Here is a 13595-nt window from a genome sequence, read left to right on the forward strand (position 1 = left end):
TCTATCCCCTTCCAACTGGTGCTCAGGATACCTGGGTTCCAATCCGCTTCACACCAGGGCACCAAACCAAGGCAGAGGAAGGTCAAAGGTTTTTGTAGGGAAGGGATGGGTTCTCAATCAGATGTGAAAGATTGGTTTCCTTCTCTGATCTCATAGGTATTGAGGGTCCCAACAGAATTAACTTGGGAATACAAATATGCTGTTTGGAAGTTTCCAGAAAGATCAGGAAAATGGCATACGTGCACAGTGTCTACAGTATGGAGGCAGCCTGCCACAGTCTGATGGATTTCAGAGAGGTCCATCATTTGTTTTTATGGACTATCAGAGTAAGGCTTTATGGGCATGCCCAGCATATGCCTAATAATAATAGCTCATACACAGAGAACATTTGAAGGTTTACAAAGTGCTTTTCACCCAAAAAACCTGTAAGGTGTTTAACACAAAGATTATTACAATCATTTTATAGATGGGAGACTGAAGCTTATTCTAGAGGCAAGTTTTGAAACCATTTTCTTCTGAATCTAAGTCTCCAGTTGCCTTTTCCCCTTTGCCATAATACCTCACTACAAAAACATTTCAAAGCCAAAAAGAAATATTTTTGGCATGATACACTATTTTTAAATCCCAGAATGGTAGATCTGGAAAGGACCTTGTTTGTTTGTTTTTTGCAAGCATTTATTATTTCTCCCTCTCACTGTTCCCTCCAATTGAATAATAAAAAATAATTAAAATCCTCAAAACAAATATGCATAGTCCAGCAAAATAAATTCTCCCATTGACCACATCCAGAAACGTGTGTCTCAGTTTGCATTTTGAGTTCATTGCCTCCCTGGCAGGAGGTATATGGCATGATTTCTCTTTAGTCCTCTGGTCTCGTGATTTCTAATTGCATTGATGAGAGTTCTAAAAGATCTTTCCAAAGTATTTTTTCTCAGAAATGTCATCATATAAATTATTTTCCTGGTTCTGTTCATTTCTCTCTGCATCAGTTCATGGAAATCTTCCCAGTTTCCTCTCACATGGTCAGTTTCATCAGTTCTTAGTTCAGTTGTTTTTCAGTCACATCTAGTTCCTCATGACCCCATTTGGGGTTTTCTTGGCAGAGATACTGAAGTGGTTTGCCATTTCCTTCTCCAGCTCATTTTATAGGTGAGGAAATTTGAGGCAAGCAGAGTGAAGTGACTTGCCCAGGGTCACACAGCTAAAGTGCCTGAGGCCAGATTCATTAGTTCTTATGACACAATTATATCCCATTATGAATATATACTACAATAGTCATTCCCCAATAGATGGGCCCCTCCTTAGTTTTCTAGTTTTGAGCTTCTTTGAAAAGATCACCTATAAATATTTGTGTACACATTGGTCCTTTTCTTCTTTGCTTTTTTTTTTTTTTGCTTTTTGGAGGGCAGTTGGGGTTAAGTGACTTGCCAAAGGTCCCACGGCTGGTTTTTGTGTTAAGTGTCTGAGGCCGGATCTGAACTCAGGTCCTCCTGACTCCAGGGCCGGTGCTCTATTCAGTGTGCCACCTAGCCGCCCCTTTTCTTCTTTCCTTAATCTCTTTGGGGTATAGGCCTAGTAGTAGTATTATTAGGTCAATGGACATGCACAGTTTAGTATCTTTGGGGGCATCATCTAAATTGTTTTCAGAGTGATTATATCAATGTCCCCTCTACCAACAGTGGGCCTGTTTTCCTAAAGTCCCTTGAAGCGACTTTAATGCATCTAACCCAGTCTCTCCATTTACAAATCAGGAAAACAGGACCCACAGAGGTAAAAAGCTGGGTCTAGAACTCCTCTCCTTACTTCTAGCTCCAGGTTCTTTCCACTTCCCCCTGCCTTTTGTCTTGCATTTATTTGTGCTGTCTTCCTGCTTGGGGGCATAGGGAGGGAAGTGTTTGGCAGATACACTCCCATAGGCTTCCCAGGGACCAGATCTCGGTCTCCCAAGCTCTTCTTATCTCCCCATGGCATCTGATCTGATCCGGAGCTCTGCCTAGGGAGGAATGAAAGCCCAGAGGAAGAAAGAGCGGAGAAGGAGAAAATAGAGGAAGAGAAGAAAAGAGAGGGAGAGAAGGGGGGGGGGAGAAGAAGAGGAGGGGAAATTCTTTAATAGTTATGAGCCAGCACAATGAGTCAAGCCCCCTGGAGGGAGCCGGATGGGTAGGAGAGTTGTTTTTAAAACCATAGCCTTGATGCTTGGCACTTTTTATCCTTTAGGCAGTGGAGGTTCCTCCTTTCTAGTCCCCTGCTCCCCACAGGACTGGTAAATCCAAATCAAGGGTCTCTGAATCTTTTCTCTCCCTGCTTCTCACTGTTCCCTTTGGATAACTGTCACAAATCCCCTGGGCCACTTCAGGAACCAAAGTCATGCATTCTTTCCCTCTCTGAAAGTATCTCTCCCAGCCTCACATTCTCAAAACTTCATTTTCCACTAAGCTGAAAAATTGGGGGCTTTAAAATTCTTTAATTACATTTGCCTGCCAGTGGAAACTTACAGCAGCACTAAATCATGTGTTCCAGACTGGCTCTTAGTGAATGTTATTACAGCAAATACCAACAGAGTGAAGGAGGAGGGAATATTGATTTTTCACTTGTCATAACCTGTAAACCAGTGAACAATGGTGAAGCAACAGTCTAACAAAACAGGTATTAGGAAGCAATTGTCCTGCTGCATTTCTTGTGGAACTATAGCCCATTCATCAGCCTTCACCCAACCCACCTCGAGCTCCATTGTGTGCTCTAGGGCTGCTTCCCAATCTAATTTGACCACAGAACATGGTGGGGCTTGAATATATTGACAGAACCTATCAATGCTGGCCTGAGAAGCCTGGGAATATGGAATACCTCCAAGATAAACTGTAGGGAGATGGGGTAGCACTAGAAGGGAGAATTACGGCCTATAAGTAGGACATAAATCCTATTTTTCTGTGTAGAAAATTGCCACATATAGGTTTTGATACAATTGTGTTTTCTTATTGATTCATACCAATTCTGTGCTGTTCAATTCAATTATCCTCATTTTACAGAGATTCTCTAAGTGCCTTGTTCACTCATAGAAATATCAGAAGTAGGATACGATCCCTGATTTCTTTGGATTCCAGTCAAGTTCAGTGAGCTTTCCACTCTGCTCTTCTCTATAGCATAACATAATTTCATATTTAAAATTTTAGAGGGCAGCTAGGTGGTGCAGTGAATAGAGCACCAGCCCTGATGTCAGGAGGACCTGAGTTCAAAGCCGGCCTCAGACACTTAATACAGACAAACACAAAAACTAGCCGTGTGACCTTGGGCAAGTCACTTAACCCCAACTGCCCCTCCAAAAAAAAATTTAGAGAAAGAAGTTTTGCTTCCTTTGACATTTTCTCATCTATACCCTATTGGCATCATCCAAAACATTAGAATTCCACAGAATAAAGTTTGGGAAATGCCATCTGAGAAAAAGGCACCTGACCTATGCTACCAAGTTTTTTAGACTTCAAGAATTTTCTAATCTTGGGTTTGTCTTCGTCAGCATTACCAGTTCCAATTCCAGATCCAGGCTCTTCTCCTGGTTCTGGGTCTCATGGTCCAATCTGAGGACACCACAGTGGGTTGTCTAGTTTTGGGCCATTCTGTGACTTGCTTTGTTCTAGATCCAGGTCAGAGAAAAGAGGCATTTGGGTTGGGCTATACTAGTATACCAGGCATGCCATAGCCAGCTCCAACTGGCTCTTCAGATTATTAAGGAAATCAGCAAATACTACAAACCAGAGTGCTCAAAACATTAATTTATTGTTTTCTTTATTTACCAGACTTATTTCTGTTTATGCTTCATTCTCAAAGAGGATCATGACCTCAGGGAGGTGATACCACAGCTTACAAGTGAATTGGTTTAAGTGAGGAAGAGCTGTGCAAAGTCACCAGCCTCACTTTCTCCTCCAAAGCCATCTGGGTCCAGTGTGGCAAGATATACATCAGGACAACTGGAGGTGGCCACCTTGACTAGACTTAAAAATGATGGAAAAAATGTTAGCAATATAGATTGAACCTTAAAGTATGTCATGACTGCTTTTTTTTTTTTTTTACTGGAGAATCAGTTGTTAAACATTTACCTACTTGAGTAACTGGAGCCAACCATTTAGTAAAGCAAGCTTGGTACTATTGACTGAAATGAGGTATATGGGCTATCTATATGCTTTCTCTGTCTTTCTGTCTCTCCTCTACCTCCTCAATGTGCCACAGATAAATGGGAATTGGTACAAAGGTTTCAAAATTAACAATTTTCATTGTGTTCGTTTATCAACACAAGTGGAGTCTGCCCAACATTCAACTGCCTTATCTCACTTTGCGCCTTTATTGTTAATGAGATCAGGAGAGCTATTCATTCATAGGGAAGAGAGGACTCATAACAGATAGAACTGCAGGAAATGTAATTGAAAAACAAAAAAAAATCAGTTGTACTATATGCAGAAAGAAAATAGGAGAGGATACAGGTATGGTGGTAAGGCAAGGAATGGGATTCTTCTTGAAGAGGATTTCAGGGAGTGTCATAAGATTATGGATTTAGAGTTGGATGACACCTCTGGGATCATCTATTCTAATCCCTTAATTTTGGACAGGTTAAATGACTTATCCAGGTCAACAAAGTAGTAGAGAACAGAGCAAAATGAAATGTACTGAGTACAAAGTAACAACAGTATTGGATGATGATCAGCTGAGAATGACTTAGCTCTTCTCAGCAATTCAATGATCTAAGACAATCCTGAAGGACTCATGATGAAAAATGCTATTCCCCTCCAGAGGAAGAATTGATAGTGTCAGAATATAAATTGAAGCACACTTTTTTTAACTTTCTTTTTTTCTTGAGTGGGTTCTTTTTGTCTATATATTTTTTTCATAACACAATGAATATGGAAGTATGTTTTGCATGACTACATATGTATAACCTATATTAAATTGCTTGCCTTCTCATTGAGGGGGATGGGAAGGGAGGAAGGGAAAGAATTTGGAACTCTAAGTTTTAAAAACAAATGTTAAAAAATTTGTTTTTACATGTAATTGGTGAAAAATAAAATACTAAATAAATTAAAAAAAAATAATAGAGCCAGGCTTTGACAGACATTATCTGACTCCATATCTAGTGTCCTTTCCATATCACTTTATCTGAGTGTGAATTGTTTATTTCTGTTATTAAAAAGGGTAGATTTTGGCAAAAGTCAATACCTTCTTTAATATGGATACATCAGTTTACCTGGTCCCTGAGTGCCCAGTTCCTATGTATGTTGCCAGATTCATACAGAGTTGCTCCATTGGAATCAATGGCAGTAAGATCAACCATGAACTTTGCTTTGGATTAGAAAAATGGAACTTAATTGAAGAGACTTGAAGGTTCTGTACGTTTCATTGTTGGGAAGGCTCTGTCCACCAAGTCAGATTACAAACCCCTCAATGCCTTTGTAGATGGTCTTCATAAGCTTGCTGTGGGCAAAAGAAGATCATTGCAAATGTCCTCCCAGAGCCCTGAGATTCAAAATATAATTCAGCCCCATTTGGATGAGTAGGAATCAACATCTTCTGTGAGTGATGTTAGCAAAGGTGTATCCAGTAATAGAATATGATAACATATGCAGAGCCCCAGTGTACTTTGAAATGTGAAAAGTTGAATAGTCTCTTGAAGATTCCCTGAAATTGACTTTGGAAAATCTTTGAAAGTTAAAGGATGTGTCAATCAAAGAGAATACTGAGGTATATTATTCAAGAAAATGGTTGAAATTATGCCATATATTATTGAAGGCTGCAAAAATTTAGCACCTGCAGAATTCCTGACAAAGTGGCCAGAATTATGCATCAGACACTTAATATCTTCCATTAAATAGCAAATCTCCTCACTACAAATATAGACCTCAAGATCTCCTAGAAATTGTCCTGAAACTGGAGCTTTATCACAGGCAAAATTATTGTTCATAATCATAATCACTCTGACATAACTTTGATCCATAAAATATAATAACCACATTTTAATAGATATCATCTTAGCAGAGATCCATAATCTCCAAGCTATGAAGAATGAAAGGCTTTAAAGATTCACAAGAGGTGGCATAAGAAATTAAAACCAGGGAAGGACAGGCCAAAATTCATCTCATCTCTATCTTCCTGTTTGGATCTGTAGTGAAGATGCTGCTTTTAGTGGGTCCAGCAAAGATCTACTGACTTTCCAGTTATTCCATTACAAAAGGCCATTATTTCAGTCCTCAGGGACTGTCTTTTTTGCCTTTCTTTGTCTCTCTAGCATGTCACACGGTGCCTAGCCCACAGTAAGTGTGTAATCGATGCTTGTTGACTAACTGAGAACATTAAACATAAAAGAAGAATGGCAATCCCAGTTCTGCTTCTGTCTGACCTCAAGTGGGATAGTAGCTACTACCAAAAAAACCAGTAACAACAACAAAACCTCCCAAAAGCCTGGTAGATGTTTTCCTACAAATGTACATAGAGTTTGTGGAGATAGAGGGCACAAATTTAAAGGACAAAGACTGTGAGGGATATGTGTATAGAAAACATATGGCAAAGGGTTTACTCACAACTCATGGTTATTGTAAGTCCCCTTCTTCCTTGGCAGGGTCTTCAAAGGCAATGTTCCATCTTGGAGTATTCATTTGGGTAAGATCGAGAAAGAATAAAGCTCAAAGGAAACCATGTACTCACAAGATGCCATGACTGCAGAGGAGCCTGGGCTTCTGCCTCTCCCCAGCACAGCTCTCAGGACTGGCTTCCAGAGGTCCTGTGCCCACTGGGCAGGTCACTGCTTTGTAGGCATCCTAGGTTCTGGCTCAGCAATCTGTGAGTCATAGCATAGGTTCAGGTCCCACAGGCCATTAGGAAACTTTTCATTATCATAGAGTACTCACCCCTCAGACAGGCATAACCTGGAATAGATTCCTAGAAAGTTTCCACACTGCAGCTTGAGCTAGAACCACCAGGCAGGGAATATCTATACAAGTTTCAAGACTGTGCCCCCATATGCTAGTCCATTCTCTCTCTCTGTCTATATATATATATATATATATATATATATACACACATAAACACATGCATATATACATACATATATGTGTATATATATACATACATACACATGTGTGTGTAGCATCCTGGGAAACTATAAGTTCCAGACAGTTGCCAATTTGCATCAGTTGAAGGAGTTTCCATACACATGACTAAGAGAAGAAAAAAACAAAAAAGGCACCAAGAATAGAATGAAATCTAAGAATGGTGACTGAGGCAAAAGAGAGTCTTACAAGTCAGACTTAAAGCCCAAGAGTTCCTCTGACTGATTGGCTGAGTTGGAGTCTGAACCATAAAGAGCTGAGAAACCCCCTAGGGCTATGGGGTAAAAAAACTGAAATATCTTTCCATATGGGAAAAATGTTATCTAATATTATTTGTGGGAGAACCAGCAGATGGCAGCAAGAAAGAAGCAAGAGAGAGCAGCTCATCTGAAACAGAAGCAGGTTGCAGTAGCAAGGCCTGACAGAGAGCAGCTCAGCAGACTCACCAGCCAGCTGCAGGGCAGTAGAGAGAACATGCCCCCAGAGTAGTTTGCAACAGCAAAGAGAGTGACTTGTAGCCTGATGGCATTTCCAGATTGTCAAATGATATACTTAGTGGCTTCCTAGGGCAGCAAGCAATAAGCAGCTTCAGAGATGAATAGAGGCAGACCTAGGAGTGGGTACTCTGTGGCAGTAGTGTAGTCCTACATGCATATAAGAAGGATTTTCTTTACTTGTTTTGCTATACTGTTTAATTACATGCTTTTTGCTTTGATCTAGTGTGTCCTCTGGTTGATCTTGTAAAAGAAACATTGATGGGGGCTCATGAACTCTGGTTTTTGTGTTACTGGTTTTTGTTTTGTTTTTAAGGTGTTTTTTGAACCTGGGGTGACTTTCAGAGGAGGGAGTAATCAGTATGGATTGCAGTGGGTCACATAGAATAGCTGGGACTTAAGCTAGACTCTGAAAAATGTATAGAATTTGGATAATAGAGGGAAGGACAATCCATGCAGATGACCTTCTCTATCCCTCCAGAAAGCAAAGCCTATATACAAGAAGCTTGAGTAAAGCTGGAGATTGCCAAGAATTCAAGGAGGCTACTAGGAGGGAAAAAACTGTCCATTGCCAGTCAACTAGCCTTACTCCTAGGCCCTGCATCATAAATCACTTCTAACTGCCTGCCCTCTAAGGAAGCTTCCTTGGCACCTGGGACACGTGGCTATAGCGTACAGGAGACAAGTAAAGGTGCTAAAAACCAATAACTCCTTCCCTCTCCTTGTTAAACAAGTCTAAGACCATCTAACTCTAGAACAAAAGCATGAAATCTAAAAAGTTTGTCCCAATGTCCTTGTTTTGTGTCCTTTTGTCTCATCCTTCCCCTTCAGGTTTATAAGACCAAGGCCCTCTCCACTCATCTTACCACTGAGCGCTCTGGAGGAGAAAGTGAGGCTGATGACTTTGCACAGCCCTGCCTCACTTAAATCCAATTCACTTGCAAGTCATGGCATCACCTTCCTAATATTGTGGTCCTCTTTGAGAATAAGGGACTGACAACAATAATAATACAGGCCCAAAGAAAACCTGCTCTCAAGAAAAGGTCTGAAACATATTTACCCTCAATACCTCAAAGTGTTATTCCTCCAGCTCTATCTGTATTTTAATAAGGATCAAAATCTTAAGCTAAAAATGGGCTACATGACTGTACAAGCGTGCTTCTGTAAGGGGTAGCAAAAAGTATTCTAACCGCAGATGCAGTTGCTCCAGAAGGGGCAGCCTATTTCTAAGAGAATCTGGCCCTTGCCTGATTGAAGGATAAGCAGGGCTCTGAGGGACTCCATACTGAAAGGACCTCGGGAGTGGTTTCGCCACACAGAGAAACTGAGAAGGCTCATGTTTCCCACAGCAAGCAGAAGAAATGACGTTATGGACTTTTCCTTTGACTTCAAAATCCCATCACAGAGGAAGCCATTTCCCAAAGGTGAAAACTCTGCTTGGAATCTTTGTTCTACTTTGAGTAGAAGGATAATGGCCTTAGGATAAGAGAGCTCTGCGAAAGGTATTGGGAGTACCTAGATCCAGCAGCTGCAAAGACTGAAGTAGTACCCAGCAGGCAATCAGAGAAACCCAAGGTACAAATATCTGGAAGATCAAAACATTAGCAAAAACCCAATTACAAAAGATTAAAATGAGTAAAAATCTGACGACTAGAAATGTCATTGCTAAAACATAAGAGATGGACTTGGGAAAAAAAAGAATGTGGGCAAAATGCCAAAGAGTACATTCTAACCATAGATGCAGTGGGTCCAGAGGGAGCAGCCCATTTCTAAGAGAATCTGGCCTTTACTTGATCAAAAGGTAGGTTGGGGTCTGAGAGAGGGGCACCAGAGTGACAGGACTCTGAACACAGTTTTAGCACATAGAGGCAGAGACCAGGAAAGTATTACGAGTTGAGAGGTAGAGATGGTGGTCTCAATGAAGAGGAACTATACCTATTCAGGGAGGATGTACTCACCCCACCCCAGTGTTGGCAAGGCCTTGTTAGCCTCACACTAGTCATGGCTCTGGTTAGCAATATAAACACTGAAGTCACTAAGGATAAGGGCAGATGTTTAATTGGAAAAGAACTACACTCCTCAAAAAATACAATATTCCACTATATTAATAGGAATATAGCTTCTAGGACTGAGGAAATGAAAATACCACCATGCCCTGGCCTGGTCAGATCATATCTAGAATATAATTTTCATTTCTGAGCACCCCATTTTAGAAAGGACACTGATAAATTAGAGTGTCACGAATAGTATAAACAGGATGAGAAGCTACAAAAGACCATTCCATACAAGTATAGGGAGAATGGTGATTTTGTTGCTGGTAGGAATGCCCAACAAAGGTGGTCATATTGAATGAAATGGGGCAGCCAGGTGGTGCAGCAGCAAGAGCACTGGGTCTGGAGTCAGGAAGATCTAAGTTTCAAATCCAGCCTTAGACACTCATTAGCTGGGTGACCCTGGGCAAGTCATTTAACCCTAATTGCCTCAGTTCCTTATCTGTAAAATGGGGACACACAGGATCAAGAAATGGCAAATCACTCCAGTATCCTGGCTAAGAAAACCACACAGACACAACCAAAGCACCAAACAACAACAAAAAATAGGACAAAAGAATTAGGGCTCTTCTGTCTCCATCTAGCCCTTTTGATTTTGCTCCACGTTGACTCATGTGGCAACCAAGGGGCATAAGGGAATTGAAGAGAACCTTGTCACCACAGCACTACAAAAATCCCTTGGAAATTTGTTCTATGGAGTCCCCAGGATGTTTTAAAAGAGCACAGAATAATTATTAGGGAGTAAGACAGTGATTGAACGGTTATTTCTAAATCCCAAGTCATAGAGAAGACAAAGGACAATAGAACCCAACCCAGAAAGGAAAAGCAATTCAAAAGACAGATTTCAGAATACCTTAGATATGCTCTACCTCACTTGTGGGGTGCCATAGATGCAGGGGTAGAGGGTGGGCATCACAAAAAAAATTCAAGATGGTAGACTCCTCCTTCTAAGGCTACGTAGGAGCTAAAGACCAGTAGGTGGCAACAGCAACAACAATGGAGACACCTAGCAAAGAGGAGCAAGGTATCCAATAGGGGAAGGTATCCAGCAGAGTCCAGTGCAGCACAAAGAACAGAGCAGGAAGGGAAGTCAAATGCTCAGAGAAAGCAGTATACCTAATAATGTCACTGGGTGTCATGCCACCTGGGCATGGATTTTCCCTATACATGTTCCCTGGTCACAAGCATTGCTTTCATGATCCTCTACCCCAGGTTTAATATAGTAACTTTTAGGATAGTTTAACCTAATTTGCATTAGGGAAATTTTTTTTGTCACCTCTTTTGCTATACTATTTAATTTGATGTCTTTTACTTTGCAATCTGGTTGACTGGTGAAAGAAACACCTTGATGGGGGCTCATGAGCTACAATTTTGAGTGAATGCTGACCCACAATCACAATATCCAGTGAACCTATCCCAAAGTGGAATGGGATGGCTTGAGAGGTAAGGAGACTCCCTCACTAAAGGTCTTTTTAATTTTGTTTTGTTTTCTTTTTTATTGATAAATATTTGTTTGACATAAGCAACAAATATAAGTAAGCACTCAAGTTCTAAATAAAGCAAATTTCCTGGAAACAGTTAAGGGGGAAAAACCCACCAACAATGGCAAAAGCACCATTGAGAGCAATTGTGCAAGCTTCTATAAATATTTGTAATTTCTCTTTTGTTAAAAGGAAGGATAGATCTGCTAAAGAACACAGTTGATAAAAGCATTATGCTTTGTATTTAACCTGAGTTTCATTGCTATTTACATAGCTGTAGTAGTCAGGACAGAATTCCTTTATTTGAAGGAGCTATTCCCCATGCCTGGAAGCCATTCCCTCCTCCCCTTTGCCTCTCAGGTTCCCTATATTCCTTAAAGGTTCAGCTCAGCTCTCACCTTCTCTCAGAAGCCTCCTCCAATTCTGAAGTTGTCCAGGCTTTCTCTCTCCCCTTAAATTGCCTTCTCTTTACTTATCTGTGCATATATCAATGTCCTTACAGTAGAACATAAATGCCTACAGGTCAGTTGCTATTTTAATTTTTTTCTTTGTACGTCTACACTTCACACAATTCCTTGCACATAACAGAAGATTAAGGGATGGGCTTTTAGAAGTATGGAATATTGCATATGCTGTTGGACACATCATTTGGCTTTGCTATACTGCTTTTTTCCCTCTTTAGTTTTCTAATCTTTATTTTAAGTTGACCACAATTTAAGCTCACTCTCCCCAGCCCCATCTGCACCGGCAGGTTGGGTCAGCAAAGCATGACCACTTCTCAGCTCAAGGTTTTAGGGACCACTCTGAGGACTTTGTGAGGGTGAGGTGTCTAATGTTGCTGCTCACCCCCATCCAGTGTGATGCCTATTGTTACCACCTAGTCAAATTTAATTAGCTTTTAGAAAAGGGTATATACTGAGAAAGTATATGGTAAGAACAATTTATACAAAAATATCCCCTCAAATGTTTGAGAGACACTGTCCTATATGTACTACCACAAAGTCCAGGGGAAATTCCTATTACAATAGCCCAGGCATAAGATGATGAAAGCCTGAGCCAGGAGTGTGGCAATGTCAAGGGAGAGAAGGAAGTGAATAAGATAGATGTTACAAAGGTAAAATCAAAAGACTTTGGCCACAGATTGGATATGGGAGATGGGGAGAAGAGTAAGAAACAGTGAAGAGTCAGAGATGACGATTGGGTTGTGAGTCTGGGTGACCTGGGAGAAAGATGGCGCCCTTCACAATAACAGGGAGTCAGAAAGTGGGGAAGGTTTAAGGAAGAAAGACGAGCTTAGCTTTAGACATGTTGAGTTTAGGATGTCTATAGGATATCTAGTCGTAGAAGTCCTAGAGGCAGTTGGAGAGATTTGGGCTGGATGAGTAAATATGAAAAGCACTAGCACAGAGATAATAACTGAATCTATGGGAGCTAATCAGATCACCCATAATATAGAGGAAGCAGAGGAGAGGGCCTTCGGGAAGTTCAAATCCTTGGTCTTTTGTAAGTTCACAAGGTCATTCTGTGGTCTAGCCCAGCCTAGTGTCTTATCCATCACCAGCACCAGAGTGGCAGATGACTGAACTCCAGACTGAAAATTGTCTGGATACTCTCATGCCACATCCACTTATCTTCTCCCAGATCTAGTAAGGCCAACACCGTAACGAAAGATAATAACTATTATAAATACTTATAATACTTTTTTTAAAATGTATTATTATAAATAAATAATAAAAACAGAAATCAGAAGAAAGACCTGCTAGGACCTATCACTGGGCTATAGAATAAGTCTAACCCTTTTACTGGACAAAGAACTACTCTCCCTGTTCTAGGCTAGTTCTGACTCAGACCGGTATGCTGCTGGTTTAGATTGGATATTGGATGAAATACACTTAGGATATTCAACAGTTAACGAAAGGAGATTTTCTTAGCCATAGCAGTGTAAGGTTATTCAATAAGGATGTACATTAAAGATACTGCAAGTTGATCCCCTGCCTCAGAGTTGTTTATCATGGTTCATCAGACAAGCCTCTAAAAATGGTAGAACTTCTCATGGGATATTTTTTTTTAATTCAAATAAGCAGAAAGTGATGTCAACAGCCCAAGGCTTTAGTGCCCTGTGCCAGTCTGATGTCAAGGATCATCTCGATACTTTTAAAGTAAAAGTTAATCTAATTTTTTTGCAGTCAAGGAGTTGAGATATTGATTCCACCATACACTTCAACACCAAAGATGCAGATAAGCACATTATATACCGTGCCATAGAATCTAGCTCTCAGCAAGCCGATGCCTCCCCAGAAGGGGCTGACATTAAAGCAGGCCGATGATTGTAGAAAGAATGGTCACAAGGGCTTTTACTTCCGAAATAGCTATTTGACATAGAACATCCTGCCCCAGTCTAGGACAGTAGGTAACTTCACCTCATCAGCAGAAAGTGTGTGAACAAACTATCTCAAGCTGGGGGCAAGACACTTGTTTTGG

The sequence above is a fragment of the Petaurus breviceps genome, unplaced genomic scaffold, assembly GCF_028583685.1.
Source record: "Petaurus breviceps papuanus isolate PSGF00001 unplaced genomic scaffold, PetGlider_PUasm1.0 688, whole genome shotgun sequence".
In the NCBI taxonomy this organism is placed as follows: Eukaryota; Metazoa; Chordata; class Mammalia; order Diprotodontia; family Petauridae; genus Petaurus; species Petaurus breviceps.